General features: G+C 54.1%; 1 protein-coding gene across 7 annotated transcripts in view; it reads right to left on the bottom strand.

Moving 5' to 3' along the window:
* Positions 1–24,745, bottom strand: part of Rap1gap (RAP1 GTPase activating protein) — a 61,057-nt gene that overhangs the window by 32,363 nt on the left and 3,949 nt on the right. For 3 of the 7 annotated variants that reach the window (XM_090335618.1, XM_090335619.1, XM_090335621.1), the window contains exon 1: positions 11,185–11,220. The exons of 1 other annotated variant lie outside the window; for it this stretch is intronic. The gene's annotated coding sequence lies outside the window, so the exon portion shown is untranslated. Of the gene's footprint in view, positions 1–11,184; positions 11,221–24,745 lie in introns of those variants that run through there. 3 more of the 7 variants (XM_090335622.1, XM_090335627.1, XM_090335623.1) reach the window with 3 other exon arrangements.

Here is a 24,745-nt window from a genome sequence, read left to right as displayed (position 1 = left end):
GATGGGTCTGCTCCCAGCTGGTCTCCCTCCCCACCCCACCTTGACTCACATTCCCCCCTCACCCTCCCACAGCCCCCACCCCTGTCTGTCCTTCCAGCCACTTTGTCCCAGCAGCCCAGCCTCAGCTGCTCTCATGCGGTGTGGCCTTGGCTGAGATCCCTCCTCACTCTGCTGCTTGGTGAACCATTCATGCTTTGAAATTCAACTTCAACTTCAGTGGCCACAGCAGGTGGTCCATGCCATCTATCAAGGCAGACTGACCAGGGTGGAAAGCAGGGAAGTGGCAATGCTCTGTGAGAAGGAGGGTGCTTGGGGGCCACTCCTCCCCACTCTGGATAGGGCTCTGAGCCACCGGAAGAAATGGGGGGCGGGTCTGAGAGAACACTAATGTAAAGCCCGAACCAGGGGTTGCCAGAACTGCCCTTTCCAGGGGGCCATAGAGGCCCATTGTTTGTGAGCTCTCCTTCCGGCACCACCCTCCCCCCTCCCTCCTCCCCCATGCCCTGCCTGCCCGTCCTGCCCCTGCTGAAGTGCCAGGGAAGGTGGCCAGCACAGTCAGGGGAGCAGGTTTCCAAGTGAGACTGAGGGGCCTCACCCCTCCTCTCACAGCCAGGCTTAGGTCTGGTCTGCTACACTCTTGGCTGTCCAGACATCTTTCCCAGACGGGACCCAAGAGAGATGAGGGGTGGAGACAAGGGACAAAGGCCACTGTCAAGAGGATGCTGTGCCATCAACACCTGTAATCCTAGCTACTCAAGGAGGCTGAGATCTGAGGATTAAAGCCAGCCCGGGCAGGAAAGTCCATAAGACTCTAATTAACCAGCAGAACACTGGAAGTGGCTCGGTGGCTCAAAGTAGTAGAGTGCTAGTCTTGAGTGGAGGAAAAAAAACCTCAGGAACAAGACCCAGACCCTGAGTTCAAACCCCACAACCAACAACACCAATAACAAAGCAAAACAAAGCGAACAAAAAACCAGGCTGCTGTGAAGTCACTAGGGCTACTACTGCCCACCCATTACAGAGATGAGCAAGCAGAGGCTCCAGGGCCTTTCGAGACAGGCTAGGACTCGGAGCTACCAAGCAGTAGAACCGCCAAGAAGCCCCTGTGGTGAGGGGGTGAGCAGGAAGGCGGCATTCTGGCTGAGGGCCCAGACACCCGGATCCCGGAGCTGGGCCAGGCAGTGGCCTCCTGAGCAAACAGTAGGCTGGCAGCTTAGAGAGGTCACAGGACTGCCCCACTTGGGGACCTGGCTTACCTGATCCAGTGGCCCAAGCTTGTGCGTACCCACTGCCCACACACACATATGCACACACACACACACACACACACACACACACACACACACACACACACACTCTTGCTCTACCTCCCCGTGTCTCTGACAGACCCTGGCACGGGCCAACCCCTCCCCTCCCCCTCACAAAGCAGGGAGGGGGAGAGAAGGTGAGAAGAGTTGGGGAATTACATCTGTGAACCAAGCCAGGAGATGCCCCGCCCTCCGCACCAACTCCAGCAGCTTCTCAGGAACAGACTGGTAATGTGATCCCGCTCCACCCCCAATCAGAAACACAGGGACCTGCCCCAGGAGCTGCCCAGGCTGCTCTGGCCCTGACCACAGTGAGCAGGCCTCACAGGCACATGCCAACTCCCACCACGGGATCAGACTGCCATGTGCTGCCTGCCCTTAGGCCCTAGCCAGGGGAACTGGGGTGCTCTTTCCAGCACCAGGGCCCACATGCATATCCCAGATACCTACACCATCTCCTCTACCCCTCCACTGGCCCTTTATCCCCATAGGCCACTGTAGCCCAGGGAGGTCTACATTCCTTTACTCTCGCACTCCCTCCACCATCCCCATCCCCCCACGCCCTTCGTTCCGAGGCTCAGTCATTCATTCAGAGCACAAGTCCTCAGGCCTGCCCAGGACCAGACAATAGTGGTGGGTGTTAGCATGGGAGTGTGGCAGGCCAGCCCCCAGCCCACCCCAAGCACTCCAGCTGGTCTCTAGCTGTCCCTGTGTCTGCTCCAGCCTCACATCTGGCTACCAAAACCTCCAGAGGCTCGGGAGGTTTCACCCATCCTTCTCCTCTGCAGATGGTGCTGGGCACCAGTTCCTGCTGCATGGATGAAGACTAGCTCATGACCAAAGATGACAAGGCAGTCACCGTAACTTCTTCAGGCCTGGGCTTGCAGACCCCCAGGTCCAGGCTTGACATCCCACAGAGAGACCTGGAGGACAAGGGCAGGAAGAAAGGGGAACCCTGGAAGAAGCTTTTGCCTGTGAGATGCCATCTCCAAAACAACCTGCAAAACTCAGGGCTCCGGTGGTACAGCACCAGCCAAGCAAGTTGTAAGGCCAAGTTCAAATCCCAACATCTCATATCTTCCCCCGCAAAAAGAAAAAAAAAAATGTTGATGGAAGAGTTGGTGTGTAGTTTAGTGGTAGAGCATCAGTATGCATAAGGCAAGGGGCTTCTACCACAAAAGTAAACAAAATACAGAGAAAGAGCTGGAGACACTGCTCACTGTGTCGGAGACGCTGAGTTTCATTCCCAGCACTGCCAAGATAAGAAATAAAAGTAAAAGAAGGGGCTGGGGATGTGGCTCACTAATAAGTGCTTGCCTAGCATGTATGAAGCCCCAAGTTCGATTCCTCAGAAAAGGCAAGAAGTGGTGCTGTGGTGACAGAGTACTAGCCTTGAATAAAAAGTGTCCAAGGACAGTGCCCAGGCCCAGAGTTTAGGCCCAGATTTCAAGCCCCATGACTAGTACAAAAAGAAGAAAAAGAAGAAGAAGGAGGAGGAGGAGGAGGAGGAGGAGGAGGAGGGAAAGAAAGAAAGAAAGAAAGAAAGAAAGAAAGAAAGAAAGAAAGAAAGAAGACAAAAAATCTTATACATGAATGCCGACCTAGCTGGTATCTGAGAGCCAGGGCCATTAGGAATTCCGCCTTCTGTGGCAGGTTTCCATCATGAGAACTTTTTTCTGTGGTGCCAGGGGCAGAACCCAGAGCCTTGCCCATTCTACTGAACCAGAGACTTGGAACTTTTTTTGAGCCAGGTTCCCACTATGAGAGTTCAGCCTGACCTTGAACTCAAAATCCTGCCTCAGTTTCCTGAGATCTTGTATTTCAGGAGTGTGCTACTACTTGTAGCTGATGACCTGATTTGGGTTTTTTGTTTGTTTTGGTTTTGGGGGGAAGGGGAGATCATAGGGCTTGAACTCTGGGCCTGGGCACAGTTCCAGAACAATTCAGCTCAAGGCTACTGCCCTACCCTTGAGCCACAACCCCACTTCCGTTTTTCTAGTGATTAATTAGAGATAAGAGTCTCTCAGCTTTGTAGTGCCTCAGCTAGCTTTGAACTGTGATCCTCAGATCTCAGCCTTATGAGTAGGATTACAGGCGTGAACCACCTTGGCCCTGCTGATTTGGGGTTTTGACAAGGCCTCTTACTTGTTAGGCAGGAAGTGCAACCTCTTGAGTCATAACCCAAGCCCTAGAGAACTGATTTTTGGAATAATGATAATAAAGAAGTGTCCTGTCTAGTAACAATAAAGAAATCAGCAATCGTAACAATAACTAGTAACAATAAAGAAACCAGGGCCGGGAAGAGCGAGGATAGCACTAGGACTTGTGCAGCAGGGCAGGGGCTGTGCCCTTCCACCTCTGCTGCCCTTACCTGGTACAGGACAGAGCTGGCAACCTCATCTGTAATGCACACACAGGCTGTGCTCCAGTCCAGCCTGGCAGGTGCCCAGCCCCTTCTGGCATTAACTGCCCCTGCCTAGGGCCTCAGGGTTACCAGGCAGGTGGGCTCAATAACTTTCTGTGCAAGACTTTGGCCTTGAAGGTCACCCTCTGAAGGAGAGCCTGGAAAGGTGAAAATGAGGTCACCTGTATGTGCTTGAGTCTGAGTGGGCTGGTGAACAGACCTGAACCCCCTGCCATGGTCAGTGTGGCCTGTGGTGAGACCCTTCACCTCTCTGAGCCTCAGGGTCCTCAGCTCTCGGGGCTGACAGCAACTCCTCTCTGCAGGGCTGCTGGGAGAACGGCACACAGACAAAACCTCTGATGTGGCACGTGCCCAGGAGGGCTGTGACTCCCAGCATGTGTGCTCAGAGCACGTGCAACCTGGACCCAAGTGCAAGAGCTTAGAATCCGAGCCCCACCCACAGAGGTGTCTGCCACTTGTTGGGGCAAGAGTCTGGTTCCCAGCACAGAGGGGGCGTGTGGCTCCGTGGGTAAGAAAGCGGATGGGAGGCTGGGAAGTGGAGGTGGAGGGAAAGCGCTCGTGATGGGGTGGGCAGGGGCTTGTGTGCCAGCTTGTTTGGTTCCGATTGTGCCACCCACCTGCCTAATGTCTTCCTGCTGCACACAGGATGAGGACGCGCCATCTCACGTGGCCCACAGGGCCTCCCCCCCTCTTTCAACCTCCCCTGGCTCCCCAAGCCCACAGGGATCCTCTCACCCCCAGGACCTTTGCACATCCTGTGCCTCCGCCCTACCACATGTTCTTCTGAATGCACCCCATGTGCTACAATCATTCTGGAGCCCCCTCCTCAAAAGGGAGAGGCTCTCTGCCCTCCACAGTGCTCCCAGAACCCATCTTGATTCACTGAATGGATAGCAGCTACTCCTTGGGTCAGGACTGGGAATCTGGGAGTGTCCACAGTCAGTGCCCATGCTGGTACAGGACACAAGTGTGTGTGCACACCAGGCCTGCGTTCATGGTGGGACAGCCTGTACAAGACCATGGATGTGAGTGTGAGCGTGCATGCACAAAGGAGCCTTCTGCATGCAGGTGGGAATCTCCCCCGCAGGCCCCTCCCCCAGCGAGCACAGTGCCCTCTGCAGGCCCAGCACTGAGCGGCACAGGAGCTAGTCCTGCCTTAGCCCTTGGCATACATGTAACCCTGACAATACTGGGTCTCCATCAGCCCCCTACAGTCTTGAGGGTAGCCTGGAAATCGTCCTCATGCCACACCTGAGGACTGTGCAGCTGGGAAGCTGGCAGCAGCTGCAGCCTGGTCCAAGTCTAGAATCCAGTTCTAACCCCCCTCAGCTCAGCAACACTCACAGAGCTCAGAACCCCACCAACTCGTTGTCAAGGTGGGGGCCTGGAGGGAGAGGAAAGCTCGGGAAGTCCCAGGAGGGCCTCCCCACCTTCCACTAACTCAATCCAGTGTCTGCCCCGCCCAAAGCTGCCTTGCCTTTTCTTTCTGAATTTTTCTTGGAATACTGGACCTTCCTCCTCCCGCCCCGACCCCAACCCCAATCTCTCCCTCTTTTATCACACTACATACACCCTGGGCTCCACCTCCACCTTGGGTGACCTCTTCCAGGAAGCTCCCCCAGATTCCGGGGGAGCTTCTCTGCTTTTTCCAGGCAGCATGCTTATGTAGCCATGCCCCCCTCCTCTACCACCATGCCTCCAATACACTTTGACCCCAGAGGGGTCTGCACCTTAACATGGATTGAATTGACTTTCTGGATGAATGAACACCCACCTTGGGGAAGATCCTGTGTTCAAGAGATAACAGGAGACCCCCTCCTCAACTATCCATTCTCTCCATCCACCAGCGGGCCAACATTCCAATTCTCTACACATCACTTACAGAGACAGAGATCATCCCCCTGAGAACCCACACAGGTCTCTTTTTCACAGTCACAGTTCAGAGAGGCAAAGCACCCTGGGTGAGGCCACATAGCAAGTAAGGAAACAGCCTGAATCTTTCCAGGCACCACGGGACATGGGGCCAGAGAGTCTGAGCTTTATCAGGATGAAGGGGCCAGCAAGGCTATGGGATAGGCCAGCACCCTAACTTCATGGTCCAGGGGGTTAACAGGTGCCACACAGGGGAAACGGCTCAACTGTAAGGTACCGGGCACAAAGTCACAGCCCCAGGCTCAGCCCCACCTGGAGGGCTTCTGCCGCTTCTCTATTTATTTACTAATTTTTGTGCCAGTACTGGGGCTTGAACTGAGGGCCTGGATGCTGTCCCTTAGCTTTGTCACTTAAGGCTGGCATCCTACCACTTGAAGCAAGGCTCTACAGCTGGCTTTTGGGGGGTTAACTGGCGATGAGCGTCTCACAGGCCTTTCCGCCCGGGCTGGCTTTGAACTTCCATCTTCAGCTTTCACTTCCTGACTAGGAGTCTTATCTCTCAAAACCACAGAGAAGCTTCTGGGTGAGGAGGGGCTTTCTATCCAGCGCCCCATCCAGGGGCCCCCCATTGAAGGGCCGGGAAGGGGCCATGCCAGGCTGAAGAGGAAGGGGAGGGTGGTAGCCAGGATGAGCACCTCCAAGACACAGAGCTCCCGCCCACCTCACGGAAGGCCACTGTGGCCTGGAGTCCCACAGAGCACCACAGGCCCCAGCCCAGGCCAGCTCTAAGCAAGGAAAGAGATGCCAATTCTCTAGGGAGCAGGAGACTCTGGTTCTGCAGGCCCATCCCTGGCATAGCCACCCTGATCTCAGGTTCCCTCATCCCTCCAGCCACCCTGGCCTCTTCCCTGCTCATCAGAATCCTGCACAACTGCCTGCGTCCTCTCTCGCGCTACCCTAACAGTGCTTTTCAGAGCCGGCTCCTCTCATTCCTCAAGTTTAGCTTCAACCATCCCCTCTTCAGAAAGCCTTCCACGACTCCCTCCTTCTCCAGCCACACAGCAGAGAGGCAAGCTGGAGTCGATCGCCTAGTTCCAACCTCACCACTGTCAGAGCTGGAATGGGTTGCTCCATCTCTCTACTTCAGTTTCCTCTGTCCTAATCCAAAAATAATGGTCACAGAGGCCACTGTGATAACGAACCCCGTAGTATGTATAAGGCACTCTGGAATACAGCCCAGCCCACTGGAAGGGCCTCTTGTTTACCGTCTCCCCTTGCTTCAAAATCAGTACAGCCTTAGCCAAGTACTGGTGACTCATGCCTGTAATCACAGCTACATAGGAGGCTGAGATGTGAGGATTGCCATTCAAAGCCAGACTAGGCAGAAAAGTCCATAAGACTCTTATCTCCAATGAATTACCAAAAAGCCAGAAGCAGAGCTGGGGCTTAAGTGGTAGAGCACCAGCCTTATGTGAAAAAGCTAAGGGACAGTACTTAGGCCCTGAGTTCAAGCCCCATGACTGACCCCTCTATCCTAAATAACCAATGCCACCCTCTGAGTTGGTTTTGTTTACCCTTTGTCTCCCCCTGAGGCCCAAAGATGTGAAGTCCTGCACAGACCTAGTGATTTTGAGGTGAAGGCTTGGCCTGCCTAATTTTCTGCTGAGCCAGCAGCTCTGGAGCCATGCCCTGCTCATGGCAGGTGCTCAGAGTCTGCTTGTGGCTAAGTGAATAAGGATGCACAAATGACCACAGCTCTACCACTCCGGGAAGCCAAGACTGCGTGTGCAGGACTCTACTTCAGCCGTCTCTGTGCCCTCTCCTGACTCCAGGTCAGCTGAAGTCCCAGACCCTTAGAAGTGGTGCTGGGCTGGGCAGGCTCGTTAGCTGCATCTGTGTCCTGTGCCCACAGGACCCTTCACTCTGGCAAGGCTGCTGCTGAGTCTGGTGCTGCCTTGGCATCTCTGCCTGTGCACAGGTGGGGGCTCAGAGCAGCTGTGAGCTCTGGCCTGGGCTCTGCCACCTGCCTGCCAGAATCCTGCCTACCACATGCATGATAGATGAGGAGGCCAGCAGGCACACCCGCCTGGCATTTCAGAGTCACTAATGAGACCAGCTTTGTGCCTCCTGCAGCAACACCAGGTCCCCAGGGGCTCTGGCTGTATGGTTGCTGAGAAGAGGCAGCTGAGGACAGGGGCCACCCACCCAAGCCCACCACACCAACAGCCAGCAAGAGGCAGGGAATGGGGGAGAGGGAGAGAGGGAGAGATAAAGGTGGGAGAAAAAGAGACAGAAAGAGAGAGAGAGAGAGAGAGGCAGGGATGACAGGAGGCCTTGGCCAGCCACTTCCTCACTCTGAGCCTCGGTCTCCTCATCTGTAAAAGAGGACAGGTAGTAATGGCTTCTATTCTGGAATAAATGAATTCCAGTGAGTCACCAGGCCTGGCCTGGGACAGGGGAAGTGCCCAGTGCATGGGAGCATCACTGCCAGGAGAGCCCTCAGCGAGCTGCTGGCCTGCAGGACACATGGGGGATGGCTCACAGTGACGCCCCTTTCCCCAGTCATTCTTTTGCCCCCTCCTCTCTTATCCCACAGCCAAGCCTCCATTTCTACAGCTCCCAATGCCCGATCCAGGCCTCTCCTCAACAAGACAACCAGCCCAAACCCAGTCAGCACTGGGCCTGAGACCCACCTCTCTGCATCCTCAGTCTCCATCATGGCCGACCTGCAGAGTCAGTGTCAAGATGGGACAAGGTCACCAACCTGATGTGGCCAACACGGTCACATCTGTCCTTCCAGGGTTCTGCTCCTGCTCCCAGGCAATGTGAGCCCTCTCCTAAGAGGCATTCCTAGATCCCTGCCCTATCAAGTACATCCAGTCCCTCCACCCACTCTACACCCCCATTCTATCACCCCCTCCTTCTAGTCCTTCAGAGTCGCTTCCTGGTCCCAGCCCTCTCCCCTGCCTCTTTCCCCTCTTCTCTGCTCATTTGCTTGGACAGAATCTACCTGAGGCATGGTGGGGGCATTCACCCCATCATCTCTGCCTCTTCCAAGGCCTCACTGCCCCTAGGACCTTAACCCCAACTTCTTAATGCCTTTTAAAAATCACTGCCTCCAGGAGGCCCTCCCAGCCTACTGACCAAGTGTCATGCATTCCAGCATTCCACAAGCACTCATGAGGCATTGGCTTGTGGTGGGTGGCTTGGTGACCATGCACAGGCTCTGTAACTTTATGAGCAGAGGACAGCTGACCAGTCTAGGATTTGCACTGCTCATGATGAGAGATCAAGCACAAAAGGAACGTAAGCAACTCCTACTTCCCAGTGCTTAGACTTCCAGTTTCTATGGCCATGTCTCTTCCTCCAGCGCCTGCCTGAAGGCAGGTCTCAGGGAGAGGGAGGGACCTGCCCCAGCTCCCTAAGTCCCACAACTGGAATGGGACAGAGCTGATCTGATCCACATCTGTCAGACTCCTGCATCAGTATTCTTCCTGCTCTCCAGGTCTGATCACTTTGTGTGTGTGTGTGTGTGTGTGTGTCTGTGTCTGTGTCTGTGTGTGTGATAAACAGCAGGGAGGTGCTTTGCAGGGAGGGAGGTGCGTCATGTGGAATCAGGATAAGGCACAGTGTGGCAGAAGGTGACACATGTGGCCAGGGTACAGAGGCTTCTGGTCATGAAGTGGAGAGAGGTTAAGGGGAGAGGCCATGCGAGCCAAAACGTGGCAGTGGTGCTGACCAGGCCATGCACCTTTGGATCAGGATTCAGGGATCCCCTGCTGGACAGGCACAGGCTGGGTGAGCCATAGGCTTGCAGGGACTGGGAAAGGAGAGCCCAGGGTTAACACCCTGGACAGCAGTGCAGGCGACTAGAGAATAGGGCAAGGCATTGTGGGTAATAGGTATACCCTAAAGATCCCTACTTCATTAGATGTTAACTGAAGTCCAAAGCCACATGGCTGGTCAATTACTATTAGTCCTAGGCCCTTATTTCTAACATTTCTTTTCAGTGATACTAGGTAAACTAGGGTCTCTCACTTGCTAGGCAGTCACTCTACCACTTGAGTCATGATGCCCCCAGCTCTTTGGGAGCTGGTTATTGTGCAGATAACGTCTCACTTTATGCCTAGATCCATAGATTCTCCAGAGCTGTGACCCTCATTTGTACTTTCTTATGTCATTGGTGCCCTGAATCTATATTTTTCCTGCTCTCCCAGGGCAGGCCTGAAACCTCCACCCCTTGATCTCTGTCTCCCAAGTAGCTAGGATTACAGGCATGAGTCACTGTTCCCACTTGTTTCAAATTCTTGCTCCATAGCTCATTAAAACGAACCTTCATCTCCAAGTTTTCCCTTGAGTACATTCAACAATGAGAGCTCCCTGTGGCCTTGAGGCCTTAGAATAGATGGAGTGAGACCCTGAGTTTTGCACAGAGACTGGAAAACCAAGGTTCAAATCCTAGTTCTGCTGCTGTGTGACCTTTGGCAGCTAGCTTCCCCACTCTGTGCCTCTGCACTCACAGTCATTAAAGATAATGGTCTCTAACGCAATGTGGTAAGAGCAGTGTGGGATGCAGCTAGCAAGCAGCTAACAGCATGGAACAGGGGTGGCACTCGTGGCAGTTGGTGAGACTGTTTCAGAAATTCTTGCCGAGAGGGCAGGCTTCTCAGCTCTGTCTTTACCTCTCTCACTCCACCCCTACTCTGGGATGGCCCACCTTTTGCACACAGGAGAGACTCAAATTGACTGGACATAGCAGCAGGAGCTAAAGCACAGAAAGGGAGAGTAATGGGGCCCAGGCTGCACAGAGTGCATCAAAGGAAAATGAAAAGATGGCCCTAGAGCTCAGCCTCGGCCCCCTGTGAGCCTCCTGCCCCAGCCTCCCGGGGTGTCTTAGAGGGGTCTCCCAGCAGTAGGCACTGCAGACTTCAGAAGCCACCACAGGAGCAGCTGGTGTGGCTATAACTGCATGATGCCAGTGCCAGGGAAGCTGGAGCTGTGTGCCTGCAGGGCACGGGGCACTGTGGTGAATTCCCAGATGAGGCCACACCTCCACCCTTGCTTTTCACCTGTGTGAGGGAAGCTGCTGACACTTCCTAGCTTCCAAGAGGAAACGGGGCTGTACAATGGTGCAGGGGGGCTGGGCACAGGAAGGACTTGGGGGCTGGCACAAAGGCAGTGTAACCCCAGGCCAGCCAGGAGCCACCCTGGGACCGGAAGTAACAGAGAAAAGGGAAAGCAACCTGGCTGTCACCTGTGTCCACTTCTGTTTACAAGCTCCTACTCCACTAAACAGGGATCTTAAACCTACTCACAGGTGGAGAAACAGGGGTTCAGAGACGCCAGAGTCACCAGAGATCACAGAGGTAGTAGCAGAGCAAAGATATGAACCTGATATGTCTCACTCCAAGACTGAGCACCAGGAAGAACTAGGGGTGAGCAGGGTACCGGGGAGAGGGTCTCTCCCTTCCCAGAGAGGATGGGGGATCTTGACTGGCATTGCAGAGGGTAGGGAAGGATTGTGGAGTCCCAGAGGTAACTGAGATACTGCAGACCCTCCAGAGAACCCCCAGTACTTACCGTACGTTCCAGCCTGGGGAGAAGGACTTGTCTACCCTGAAACACAGCAAGCAGGATAGCCAGTGAGGGGCCGGAGAGTACTCTCTCCAGGGTGTGTTCTGGGGCTCAGTTGGGGACATGTGAAGGTGTGGGGCAATGGGATAGGAAGGAGGCAGGATGGAGGGCCGGAGCTATGGGTGTCAGAAGGGTGCTATCAGGAGCAGCAGGTAGAGGAAAAGAGCAGGACTTCAGGGTGTCCCGAACAAGGAAGTGGGGTGTGCCTGGGCAGCTCAGCACATCTGGGCAGGCTTGGAAGGCCCCATGTGCCTCAGGCCCAGTGCTGTAGCTGGCTGTATCCAGCCCCCCAGGGAGTCCTTGAGTACCCCCATCCCTAGATAACTGGGTGCTAACTAATCACCACTGTCAACCCTGTACCCCCAATCTATGCCGTCTCCAGTAGAGTGGGTGGGCAACACCCCTTCCAGATTGTTCCCCAGGGATGCTCTCTGGAGCCACCTTGGTTGGAGGCTGGGCAGTTGTTGGGACAACAAACACATCCTGCCTCTGCCTAAGGCAAATAAGGAAAGGGAGCCCCAAACTGGTCTCTACCAGCTCGGGTTTGACTGCTGGCCAGGCCCCACTGGGATTCCCAGAGATCAGCTAGCCGGAAAGGCTGGGTTGGGGGCTGCACCCATCAGGAAACCCCTTCCAAGCTGGTTCTTGCTTCACCTGACAGCTAGGTTCCCTGGAAGCTGAACAGCCAGAGCAGGTAGCACCTTGGACACCATCCTGCAGCTAGAGGAGCAGCTAGTGTGTCCTGGCAGTGTTCCATAGGACGCCCAAGTGCTCCCTACAGTGCAGGGCCTGGTGAGGGTCATGCTGCCCCTTCGCTGGCAGGGAGGGGTCTCTGAGCACGTCTGTTTTCCTTCTAACCTGCCAAATCTCTGCCTCAGGCAAGATCTCCCCCATTCCACCGCCACACCTGGGGTCAGGGGGGACAGTCACCCCAGGCTGGGCCGCCACAATGCCCAGAGGTGCCAAGGTGGGCTCAGGCTGCTGACATTCTCACTGCAGGGGCCCAGTGACTGCAGGGGCAAAGTAGGGGCCCTGGCAGGATCTCCCCTGCAAGTTCTCCTCCATCCCACGTACCTATGTACCTATCCTTGCACTCACTTGTATGTGGACAGCAGGCACACACACACACACACACACACACACGGAAACAGGCTCGCTCTCTAGGGCTGGGGATGGTTGTGCCCATCGCTACTCTCACGGCCCCACATGTGCATGTGGACCGCCATGGGAAGCACACGCGCAGCCACGCCCAGGCTCACCGACCCCCTCCCCAGGGTCACTCTCCCCACACTTGCACACCCAGACAGGCGGCGCACGCGCACACGCGCGCGCGCACAGACACACACACACACACACACACACACACACACACACACACGCTTGCACGCACAAGCTAGCCAAACCACTCTATTCCCAGCCGCGCCAGGCCGGGCGCGCCGCGCCGCGCAACGCGGGGACAGATGCCGCGCACGCGCGCGTCCCTGTGGCACCCCAGTGCACCCCTCCCGCACCTACCCGCCGTAGGCCCCGAAGGTGAAGCTGCGCTTCCGGCTGCTCATGGTGTCACCGAGGCTGCTGGGCCGGCCGCCTCCCCTCCCCCAGCCAGTCACCATGGCAACGGCCGCCACGCCCGGCCCGGCCCGGCCCGGCCCGGATCCTCCGTGCCCCACGGGCGGCCGTCCAGCTGCCGGGCGGCAGGCACAGAAAGGGCCGCTTGTTCACCGCCCCCAGCAGCCAACACAGCCTTCCAGGCCGCTCCCAGAGGGGCGGGGGAGGGGGAGTGCTCTGCATCCCCACACAGGACAGGGGCCCCACTGGGAACCTAGGGAGTGACCCCCTCCCATGGCCCTTGGAGCTACCAGGTTCAGTGGATGGAGGCCCCGCCCCATCCCCTTGGGGAGACCCTTGCGGTCTCTTGGGGCTGGCCAAGGACTTAGAACCTAAAGCTGTCTACAGCGCAGGCAAGGGAGGGACCCTGGATTTCTCATCCAGCCAGCCTCCTGGGTCTTGGTGATGAGAAATGAATCAATGCTGGACAGACGGTTACCAGCCCGGGCCCTGGTCACAGCACATGCCCAATAAATGCCAGCTGCTAGTCCTGATTTCCTGCGCACACTGTGCTTCTAGCTGACCAATAATAACAACCTGCCCAGGGGCCCCAGGAGCCCTGAGACCACCTTAACCAGAGAAGCAGGAACAGCAAAGACCCAGAAGCTCCACCCCTTCTAGGAAACTCCTAAACCCTTGCTGTCACTGTGGTTACGCAGGAGGCTGAGCTGTGAGGATCACAGTTTGGAGCTAGCCCAGGCAGAAAAGTCTTAGACTGGTAGCTCATTAATCAGCATAAAACAAGACATGGAGCTATGGCTTGGGTGTAGATCACCAGACTTGAGCACAGAAGCTTAGGACAACACTCAGGCTGAGCTCAAGTCCTAGTCCTAGAAAGCACGTATGTGCACAAATACATGTGTGCATGCCTCCTACGAGGGGGCACGTGTGCACGCGCACACATACACACGCACAAACACACAGACACAGAGAAAAGTAAAAGAAATCCGCCGGGCGGGGTGGCTCACTCCTATAATCCTAGCTACTCAGGAAGCTGAGATCTGAGGATCAAGGTTCAAAGCCAGCCAGGGCACAAAAGGACCTGAGACACTCATCTCCAATTAACCTCTAGAAAATGGGAAGGGGTAGGACGGTAGCCGTGAGCCTAAAGTCCTTCATTCATTCATTCACTCAACAACCATCTTATGTTCTTCCTCTGTGCCCAGCTGGCTCAGAGCTCTGACCCAAGAGGAAATGTGGCTGCTAACAGAACACCAGCCCTGCCATCAGGACTCAGGCCACCTGCTAAAGCTTTCCCACACCCTGTACCTTGTACAGGGCTTTCCACAAGGGAAAGGTGGGGGAAAGAAGCAGGGAAGCTAAAGGAGGACTGACCAAGGGCACAGGAGCAAGGTCTCCTAGCCTCTTAAATCCTTCAGGAACTGGGCCAGGGCCTGCTTGGTTCTATTCTCTGCTGGGAAATGGCCTTTGTGAGGATGGACAGCAGTTTGCAAAGATGGGGAGTGCCTCTTCTTAGAGAGACCTTTCCTCACAGTAATTACATCTCTTCCTCCACATGCGTGGACGGGCCAAGCAGCCCTCAGGAATTCAGAACCCAAGCCGGCACTGGTGGCTCACATTTGTAATCCTAGCCACTCAGGAGGCTGAGATCTGAGGATTGCAGTTTAAAGCCAGTCCAGGCAGGAAAGTCTGTGAGACTCTTATCTCCAATTAATCACACACAAGAAAGCCAGCAGTGGAGCTGTGGCTCGGTGTTAAGAGTGCTAGCCTTGAGCAAAACAGCTCAGGGACAGCACCCAGGCCTTGAATTCAAAACCCATGACTGGCAAAAAGTAAAAATAGAGCTCAATAACACATACATTAATCCTCAGTCCCAGAGCCACCCGTCTGGTTTTCAGCCCTCAAAAGAGGCTCTGGCTCATCCTTGGCTCCCGTGGCAGAGGGCCCTGCAGCCAGGGTTGCGTCCTAATGCTCTAGGCTGGGGTACAGACTTGTGGGTGGGGAAACCACAGCCACATAGCATGGGAAGAGCCACAGGACAGTGGGGAGACCTGTAAGTGAGAGGTAGGAGGCTGAGGACTCCAGGTTCTCTGAGGAGGAAGCAAGTCCCTCCCTCCTGATTTCCTTTCTTTCTTCCTTCCTTCCCTCCTCCTTCCTCTCTCTCTACCTCTCTGATTCCCATCTTCCTTTTTCTTCCCTTTAACAGTGGATAAGGGAGAGATGGTGTACATGAGGACCGGAGAGCCACACTTGAACTACAGGGGTAGACAGAGCGCTAGAAGGGAGGCCCAGGACCCCAGCCTGGGTCTGCTTTTGAGGGTTGATTCCTCAGAGGGATCTGCATGCCCAGTTGGCAGGCTGACCAAGAACCCTCCAACATGCCAAGTTTCTCAGCCAGGCCAGGCCTTGGGAGGCCCTGCTGGTGCTAGGACAGTGGGCCCTTGAGAGGGGCCATGGGGGCTGCCGAGTTCCCACCAAAGACAAAGGGCCCAGTGTGGGCTCTGGTCTCTGGGCTCTGACCAGCTGCAGCTGCCTCCTTGGCCAGTGGGGGTGGGGTGGTTAGTGGGGCATCACGTTCCCTCAGTTAGAGATGCAGGGAGGGGGGCACTCTTTGGTCAGCTCCCAGTCTCCTGGGACAACGGTAGGACTGAAACAAACCTCCTTGACCTGCCAGGCCAGCTCTAAGAAAATGCCACCGATATCCTCACCTGTGACCTGAAGACAGGGGCCAAGGAAAAGGGACTGTAAGGCATGCACGTCCGTCCCCCTCCAAGGCCCTCCCAGGCTCCAGTCTTACGCTTCCACTGGGACATCTGGGACAAGGGACTTCATTTGTAAAGTGAGAACAGTGTTGAAAATAATACAAGCGGGCCGGGAGTTTGGTGTAGTGGTAGAGTGCTCACCTAGCATGCATGAAGACCGGGGTTCGAGTCCTCAGTACCACATACACAGAAAAGGCTGGAAGTGGTGTTATGGCTCAAGTGGTAGAGCTCTACCTCTGAGAAATTTCAAGGACAGTGCTCAGACCCTGAGTTCAAGCATCGGAAAAAAGAAAAAAAAGAATGTATTTTGTTGATGACTAATTACTAAGGACAAACCATTAAGAATAGTATCTGGCACTTGGCATGCATTCGTCAAAATATTTGTTATAATTCAGCTATAACACAGGCTTACATCTGAAATGCTAACTACTCAGGAGGCTGAGATCTGAGGGTTGCCAGACTGGGTTAGAAAGTTCCCGAGAGCTGGGTGCAGTGGCTCATGCCTGTAATCCTAGCTACTCAGGCGGCTGAGATCTGAGGATAGCGGTTCAAAGCCAGCCCAGGTACTAAAGACTGTGAGACTCTGATCTCCAATTAACCACTAGAAAACTGGAAATGGCACTGTGGCTTAAGGGGTAGGGCAGTAGCCTTGAGCTGAGGAGCTCAGAGACAGTGCCCAGACCTAGAGTTCAAGCCCCACAACTAACCAAAAAACATAAACAAACAATAACAAAACCCGAAATGGAGCTGTGGCTCAAGTAGTAGAGTACTAAACAAGAGCACAAAACCTAGGAATAGCACTAGGCCTTGACTTCAAGCCCCCAGATCAGCACAAAACAAAACAAAAAAACATTTTTTATAAGCCAGGGATTGTGGGATCATGGTAGAAAAATCCCCAAGATTCTTATTTCCAATTAATTAGCAAAAAGCCAAAAGTGGAGATATGACAAGTAGTAGGGCACCAGCCCTGAGCAGAAATAGCTAAGCAAGATCAAGGGACTCTGAGTTCAAACTCCAGTACTGGCACAAAGAAACAACAAAATGGCTATCCAGAAGGAGCAGAATAAATAATGTCTCATTGATATCATGATGACTGTATAACTCTTGGAAAGAAAGAGACAGATCTGTAAGTGAGCAAGACAGATGACAGCAGACACAGAATAAAGGACATCTCAAGAGCAGGACATCATTATGATGGTCGTGGCTTAGTGCCCTCCACATATGACACGCACCATCCCGGCTGGCAGAGCAGGGGAGTTCTCTACTCTCAGGTGGCTCAGCCAAGGCGCTGAGAAGCTGGTGGCTGCTCTCAGTGGCAAGGCACAACCCTGCCTCCAGCCTCTCATGTGAAAAAAAAAAGTGGGGCCCAACTGCACTCGGGGTGGTGGCCTCGTTCCAGGAGAAGGCCTCCAGTTCTCTGCCCACTAGATTTGCAGTTCTGTTACTCAAACACGTGCTCGACTGTGAGAAGTAGGCGGGAAGGATGCAGAGTAGAGGGTTGTAGAGTGCCTTTTCTAAGCTCACCTTCCCTCTCCCCCAACTCTGGAAGCTCTGCCCACCAGCCTGCAGTCCCCTTTTCCTGCTGCAGGCAGCAGCCAGGAAGGGCAGAGGGAAGGGCAGGCCCTGGGCAGATTTCAAGCCTGAGCTCCAAGCTCCAGCTTTTGCCAGGGTACCCCCAAACCTCCTTCTCTCCCCAAGTCATTCCTATACAACATGTCAACCTAAGGCCTCCTAGGCAGGAGATTTAGAAATCGGGGCTTCCTGCCCTGGTCTCTTGGTCCAGGCAGCTTCTGCGTGGCTTTGCATGAATCACTTTTCCTCTCTGGGCCTCAATTTGCTCATTTGTTAAACACCCACTCTCACTTTGCTGGGCTAAAGATGGAACAATGGAAAAATGCACTTGCCTTGAGAGAATCCACCCGCTCTAGACATGTCGTCAACCTTGCGTAGCCCTTGGCCTTTCTAGCCACGCCACACCCACCCAGTCCCAGGAGCTGCCAACCCCGCATGCCTGGCAGAGTAGCCTTCTGGGGGCTTCCCAGGCTCTAGATGTGGAGGAACCCGGTTCAGCCTGCACCTCTCACCAGAAGGTTACTGGCTCAGCCATCCCCCGCCCTGGCTCTCGTCACACCCCACTAAGATGCTTCTGGGGACCCCATCAGGACAATCTACCTAGCCAGAGTAAATGTCCCTGAGGGCACTTAGCAACATGCCTGGTACTGGTCTCCTCATGGACTGTGTGCCTCAAGGGGCCCTGGGAGCAACAACCTTTCTGGAAATGGACCCAAGTGTATAAACTCCCTCATTCCCTCCCTCCCTCCTGCCTCCCAGCTTCCCTTCCTTCTTCTGTCCCTTCTTTTCATTCAACCTCCAATAAACACATATTGAGCCCCCCTGTGCAACCAACATTGTTTCGGCACTAGCATCAGAGGAAGAAGAAAGCAGACATGGCATCCAGAGGATCTCTGGGCCCACCTGCCACTAACTCTTAGCACTCACATATAGCTTTATTCACTGCATGGCATAAACATCTACTTTATGCCATGAGACTGTATCAAGATCAAATGCATGTAGGGCTGGCACTGAAGCTCAGCGATGGAGTGCTTCCTCTGCATGTGCACAATGCCCCAGGTTCTACCCTCAGTGTGGTAAGAAAACAGAAAAGATATGCCAGGGGTCTGTGGCTCACACCTGTAATCCTAGCTACTCAGGAGGCTGAGATCTGAGGATCCAGATTCAAAGCCAGCCCGGGCACAAAAGTCTGAGATTCTTATCTCCAATTAACCACCAGAAAACTAGAAGTGGGGCTGTGGCTCAAGTGTTAGGGTGGTAGCGCACACACACACACACACACACACACACACACACACACACTCACACTGATGCGATGCAAAGATCAAAATGAAGCTCACACCCCAAGTCCTAAGTCTATGCACGATCACCTCCAGATCACCTGTGATGGAAGACCACAGATACATATGCAGTCATCTGAGCTTGTTGCTCAGGCCCACACTGTGCTTGTGGAGACACGTGCACATGCACATGCACATCACAAACACACAGCACTTGGGTTACAGGGCCTCCGCACATAGGATGTCAGAGTTCCTGGTGGGGGAAGAAATGAAGAAGAGAGGGTAGCTGTTTGGGAGAGTAGAGAGATACAGAATCACTGTAGCTCCAAGGAAAATCAAGAGCAGAGGCAAACCATTGCCACCAGAAAAGGCTGGGATCCAGCTGGCCTCTCTCTCCTGCCTCCCTGCCCATTTTCAAGAACGGCTGGGCAAAAGTGTCAGGGCCAGAGTTGAATTCAGTGTCCAAAGTGCCACCAAGGACCCAAGTTGCCTGAGCCCTGTAGTAAGGGTCAGGGGAGCTGGGTATACCCCTGGCTCTGCCAAACCCTCGCTGATTCCTTGCATGGCCCCTTCCCATTCTGGTCTCTGCTAGTCCACCCACAAGACAAGGGAGGAAAAGTTCCTCTAGGTAGCCTCTTCCACTCAGCCAGCCAGCCGAGGATTCTGTGAACCCCTCTTCAACCCTTGGCAGCAGTTCTCAATGGTTGGGGTTGCATTAAGGGGAACACTTCAGGAAGGAAATACTGTCCCCACCCTCCCCTGTGCCAGTACTGAGGTTTGAACTCATGGCCTGAGCACAGTCCTTTATCTTTTTTGCTCAAGGCCAATGCTCTACTGCTTGGGACATATCTCCACTTCCTGCTTCTTTTGCTGGTTAATTAGCAGTAAGAGTCTCTCAGGTTTGTTTTCCCTAACTGGCTTCAAACTGAGATCTTCAGATCTCAGCCTCCTGAGTAGCGAAGATTAGTCATGAGCCTGGCAAAGAGCTCGGTTTTGCTCAGAAGTTCTTAGGGTTAGCACAATGATCAGAGCATAGGGTGAGTCTTACTAAAGGAAAACTTGTTCTCTAAATATCCCTTAGCCTTGTTTAGTTTTAGTGCTGGGAATGGAACTCGGAATCCCAAGCATCTTAGGCATGGCCTCTGTCCCAGAGCTGCTACATCTCTAGCTTTCATCTGTAATACATTTTTCATAGGTGAATTTCCTGGAGCCATGCTGAGAGAGAGGTCAGGTGTAGCAATGTAATTTTCTGCTCTTAAATCTAAAGGTCTTTTGTAAACAAGTGCAAACATTTGGTTACTTTGGTAGTTCCTGTGGTGCGGCCAGGTCAGTATGTTCCTCTCGACAAGTATGGAGAGTTTGCTTTTCTTACATAAGCATGTCGGGTGTCTTTTTAAACTAAAGGTGTAGGTTGGTTTACTATTTAGGAAAAGAAATAATCAAAACGTGTTCTGAACCAAGACTGGGTGCCCAGAGCGGTCCCTGGCGCCCTCAACTGGTCACCACAGGAACTGCAGACCAGAGCCGGACAAGCTCCAGGACCAGGGACAGCGCCTTTGGACCAGGCCCGCAGGGCAGTCTGAGGACCCCCAGCACTCCGGCCCGTGCCCCGCATCCCGGTCCTCCTGCTCTCCTCGCTGGCTCTGCCCAGAGGTGGCCCCAGAGCCTGTCCTCTCCGCTGTCTCTGTCTCCCAGAGCTGCACCTCTCCCAGCCCACAATGGCACACCTGCATGCACAATGGCACCTCCTGCTCCAACACCCCCCACACACCTCGTTCCCTCTCCCACGGACTCACAGAGCTTCGCCTACGTGCCTTTGGAACTTTGGTGACCCCAACATTCTGGGGAGACCCATCGGGCAACAGCTGCTGTATCTGCTGCGAAAGGTGGGGAAACTGGGGCTGGCAAATGACTTCTTAGACCTCAGGTCCAGCCCAGGAACCACGACAGCTCCTGGCTTCCAAGGCTCTGTGCCAAGCACTAATAGTCACCTGCACAGTAAATTAGGACCCATTGTCCACCCCACTCCACAGATTAGGAAAGCAAGGACCATAGGTGGATGGAGGCACATGCAGCTGGAGCCTCTGAGCTGCTCTCAGGACACTGCAGCCAGGGAGAAAGCTCTTCCAACAGCATCCCACGCTACTCATCCCTAGAGGCTGCCCTGGCCAGATGCCTTCAGAGGCTAGGCTAGCAAGGGCCTCCACCCCCTTCACAGACAACACAGCTTCCCCTAACCCCTCCTCCCAAGCTTCAGTCCCACAAGGCACCTCTCCAGCATGCTAGGTGCTTCGTGGGAACTTGCTGCTTGGCCAGGCCCTGCCTTCCAGGAAGCAGGTTCTCAAAGCATAGCACATAGGCCAGGCACAAAGCTGGACATACAGTGGGACAGGCTGAGCCATGGGTAGCAGCTCAGTCAGCTTTGAGGGAACAGAGTCCTAGATCCCCTCCCCATGCTGAGTTCTGCCCCCCAGCCCCACTATCTCTCCTTAAGGCTAAATCAGGTATGCCAGGAGCAAGCACAAGGGGCAGAGAAAGAGATGGCAAAAGCATCTGCGGCCAGACTGTGGACGGGACAGAGGCAGCCATCTTGGATGGGAGCAGAGTTTGGGCATCTGGAGATCTTTGCCTCTCTGCTTAATTGCTGACCCTCAACTCACACATCTCACAAATGTTCAGGGGATGAATGAATGAGTCCTTAGATTGGCTATGAACAAAAAGAAAGACAAAATCAATTTTGTCATGTGGCTTTGGAATCAAATGACCTGGGTTTTCAATCCCTGGCTGGTGACTCTGTGCCATTTCCATTATCTCACAAAGTCTCAGTTTCTCCATTTGTAAAAGGGGATGATGGGAATCATGACACTTATCTTGTAGGACTGATTTAGGACTCAGTGTAAAGAACTCATCCATGACACAGGAGGCAACTGTGAATGAGGACTATCAGCCGGGCAAAGCGACACATACCTGTAATCACAGCGCTCGGAAGGCTGAGGCAGGAGGATTGCAAATTCAAGTTTAGGCTGGGATACACAGAAAGATTTCTCTCTCAAAAAACTGGTGTTGGGGGAGAGAGGTTGTTACGGTATACGAGCTAATAAAACCACGAAGTAAGTCTAAGATCTAAGTCCAAGGCTGAGCTCTACCCCACTGACTCACAATATGATTGTAGGCAGTTCCGGCCCTCTCTGAGGCTGTTTCTTTGCATGTAGCTCTCGCTGCCACTGTGGGACTTCCTAGCCCCGTGGGACAGCAGGAAAGAAGCATCTTGGGAAGGCACAAAGGTGACACTCAAACACTAGGGCTGTCTGCACACCCAGCAACCTGCAGCCTTTCCCTGAGCTCTCCCGGTAGCCTGTCCCTGGGCACATGGGGCCCCAGCCTGAGATGGGAGAAGAGGAAGATTTGGCGTAAGTTCCCAGTAACCCTACTCTCTCCCGGCAACCTCTGTCTGTGTGAACATCCAGTTTGGAAATCCTCAAGAAATCCTCAGTACTAGAGCTGGAAAGGAGCCCACAATGCTGAGCGGGGCCAACCCCCTCATTTTGCAGATAATAATTAGTACGATTATGCCCCACACAAGCAATTCACAAAGGGCTTTCGCATCTGGGCTGCCTCCATGTGTGCCAAGCCCTTGGGGCTGGCAGGCTTCAGGTGTCTGAGGAAATTGCTTCTAAAAAAACAGAGATGGCTTGAGCAGGCACAGCTGGCCTGACACTGCGTTCCAGCCCAGGTCTCTCTCTGGAACCCACTGTGCCACCCAGGCCCCATGGGGCTCAGGGTTGCACCCTGAACTGGGGGAAGGTTTGAGAGGTCCCAGAGAAGGAACCAGCTGGGGTTCTGATGTGCCCAGAGACTTCTGGCAGAGCCTAAGGCTTCCTGGGGCAGGCCAGACCCCTGGACCATAGTAGTCTCTGGTCAGAAAGACTCCCATTTCCATGGCAAAACCCCACCCTCAGCTTTGCATGTCCCCTCTCACTCTACACACCAAGTGGTTAAATGAAGAGTCCAAACCACCTTCATTCAAATCTCAGTCTCACAAGCTGGGTGACCTTAGGCTACTTAACCTCTCTGAGCTAATAACAGTGGCCACACACTGGGAAGTAAATGAAAGCCAGGCACCAGTTGTCTGTGATCCTAGATATTCCAGAGTCTGAGATCCAGAGGATTGAGGCTGAAAGCCACGCACACGCACACACATGCATACACACGCACACACACGCACACGCACGCACACGCGCACACACACACACACACACACACACACTATGAAATTCTCATCAGAACAAATAACGAACAAAAAAGCAGGCTGGAAGCATGCCTCAAACAAGAGCACCACCAAAGCAAACAAGCTGAGCAAGTATGAAAGCCCAAGTCAGTAGCTGCAAGTGTTTTCCACAAGGCTCAGCACACAGTGTGACCAATATCCTGCTTGGGTTCTATTGCTTGGCCACCTTTCTGCTTTTCCCCCAGCCAGAATCATCCCAGAATCCCCAGCAGCAGTGCAGTTCCCGCTTTGACTGACAGGGGAGGACTGGGGTCAGGGCACACAGCAGGTCTCTCTGCCCTGCAAAGACCACCACAGACACTTTCACATCTCCAGCTAGAGGGGCTATGGGTCAGGCAGCTGGGACAGGCAAGATCCTTGACCCCTAGGCTCTGCCCAGCCCTGTTCTTGCAGCCTGGGCTGTCGATGGAAGGCAAGCATGAGCGAACATCTACCCAGAGCTTGTGCTCACTGCTATCCTTCACCTTCCCTCAGAGCTGGCACAAAGCCTACAGCACTCCAGGGGAAGCTAGTCTCTCTGGATTCTCTCCCTTTCCCAGGGTTGGGGAAGAGATGGGTACCCATCTTCAGCCCCTCGTGGCAGGCCTGGCATGAGATCACAGCACGTGATCTCATGTAGGCCATGTCTCCACCAATGTCCTCCATCTGTCATGTCCGCCCAGTACCTCAGTCCCGATCAAGGAGCAGGCTCTCCTCTGAGCATGGATGGGGCATCTTCTGCTCCCAGACTTCAGACCAGAGCTCAGGAGCTGAGCCAAGGGCTGGACCCCTGAGTCACCTCCGTTTCTCTCTGCTTCCCCCAGCAGCCCAGGACTGCATGGCCTCGAGGAGGTCACAGCCTTGGTATCTGATCCTCATCCCTGTTCCCCCTGTATCTTGCCAATAGCACCCAAGTTGGAGGGGATCTGGGAAGAGGTAGGTATAAGAAAGGCCCCGCTTCCCCCAGAGATCAGCACGCCTGTGGCTCCCACAACCCCAGGACAAAGACAGCCCTGGCATCGTCCCCACTCCCACTCCCCTGCCACACAATCATGGAAAGGCTCAGAGAGGCCAAGCCCAGTGGGGCAGGGACTAAAGAAACAAACTACTAGCTGGGTAACAGTGGGTCACACCTGTATCCTGTGTCCCAGCTACTCGGGAGGCTGAGATCCGAGGATTAACGTTCAAAGCCAATCTGATGAAAGTCCACCAGATTCTTTTCTCCAACTTATCATCAGAAAACTGGAAGTGGAGCTGTGGCTCAAAGTGGTAGAACACTAACCTTGAGGAAAAGAGCTCAGGGACAGCTCTCAGGCCCACAATCATCATCACCATCAACAACAATACAGACCCTGCATGGTCAGCAACCCAGGCTCCATGCAATTCAGCAAGCTGGTGCCCAGGCTGTGGCCCTGCTCTCCTTCTGGCCCCAAGGATGGAAGAGGCTGAAGTCCAGGGAAATGAGTTCAGGGAGATGGACACTGACTGACTGGGCCATCTTGTCCAGCAGGGACAGGGCAGAAAACAGTGTCAAGCTGTTTCCTGCTTCCTGTGGAAGGGCCTGGTTACGTACCCCAAGGTCTGTCCACAGAAGGCGCAGCTGGTCCTTCCCATGACTCTCTGGGTGAACTCCTCAGCCCGGCATTCAAGGTCAAGAGCAAAGTGGTTCAGCTCACAACCGGGCACACCTTTCACCAAAACCCAACCAGTGCTGACAGCCATCTTCTAGTTACTGCCCAGGCGGAAGCCAGCCATGCCGCCAAGAATGCCCTTGTTCCCAACACTGTGCAACTGACAGCGCTATGCGTCATCAACTACATTACCATTTATTGAACACCTCCTGTATGCCAGGCTCTGACACCCCCAAGAGAGGAATTATCCAGCTGCCAAATGTCTTGGAAACACAAAGGCATAGAAAAAAAAATTCCTACTATCCCAAAACACGAAGAAAAGGCTTTTTTTTTTCTCATTGTAAAGTTTTGAGCCAGGTACTGGTGGCTGACACCTGTAATCCTAGCTACTCAGAAGGTGGATCACAATTTGAAGCTAGGGTGGGC

This window comes from Megascapheus bottae, chromosome 6 (genome assembly GCF_031878675.1).
Source record: "Megascapheus bottae isolate mThoBot1 chromosome 6, mThoBot2.hap1, whole genome shotgun sequence".
Taxonomy (NCBI): domain Eukaryota; kingdom Metazoa; phylum Chordata; class Mammalia; order Rodentia; family Geomyidae; genus Megascapheus; species Megascapheus bottae.
This window is presented reverse-complemented; position numbering and strand designations above follow the sequence as displayed.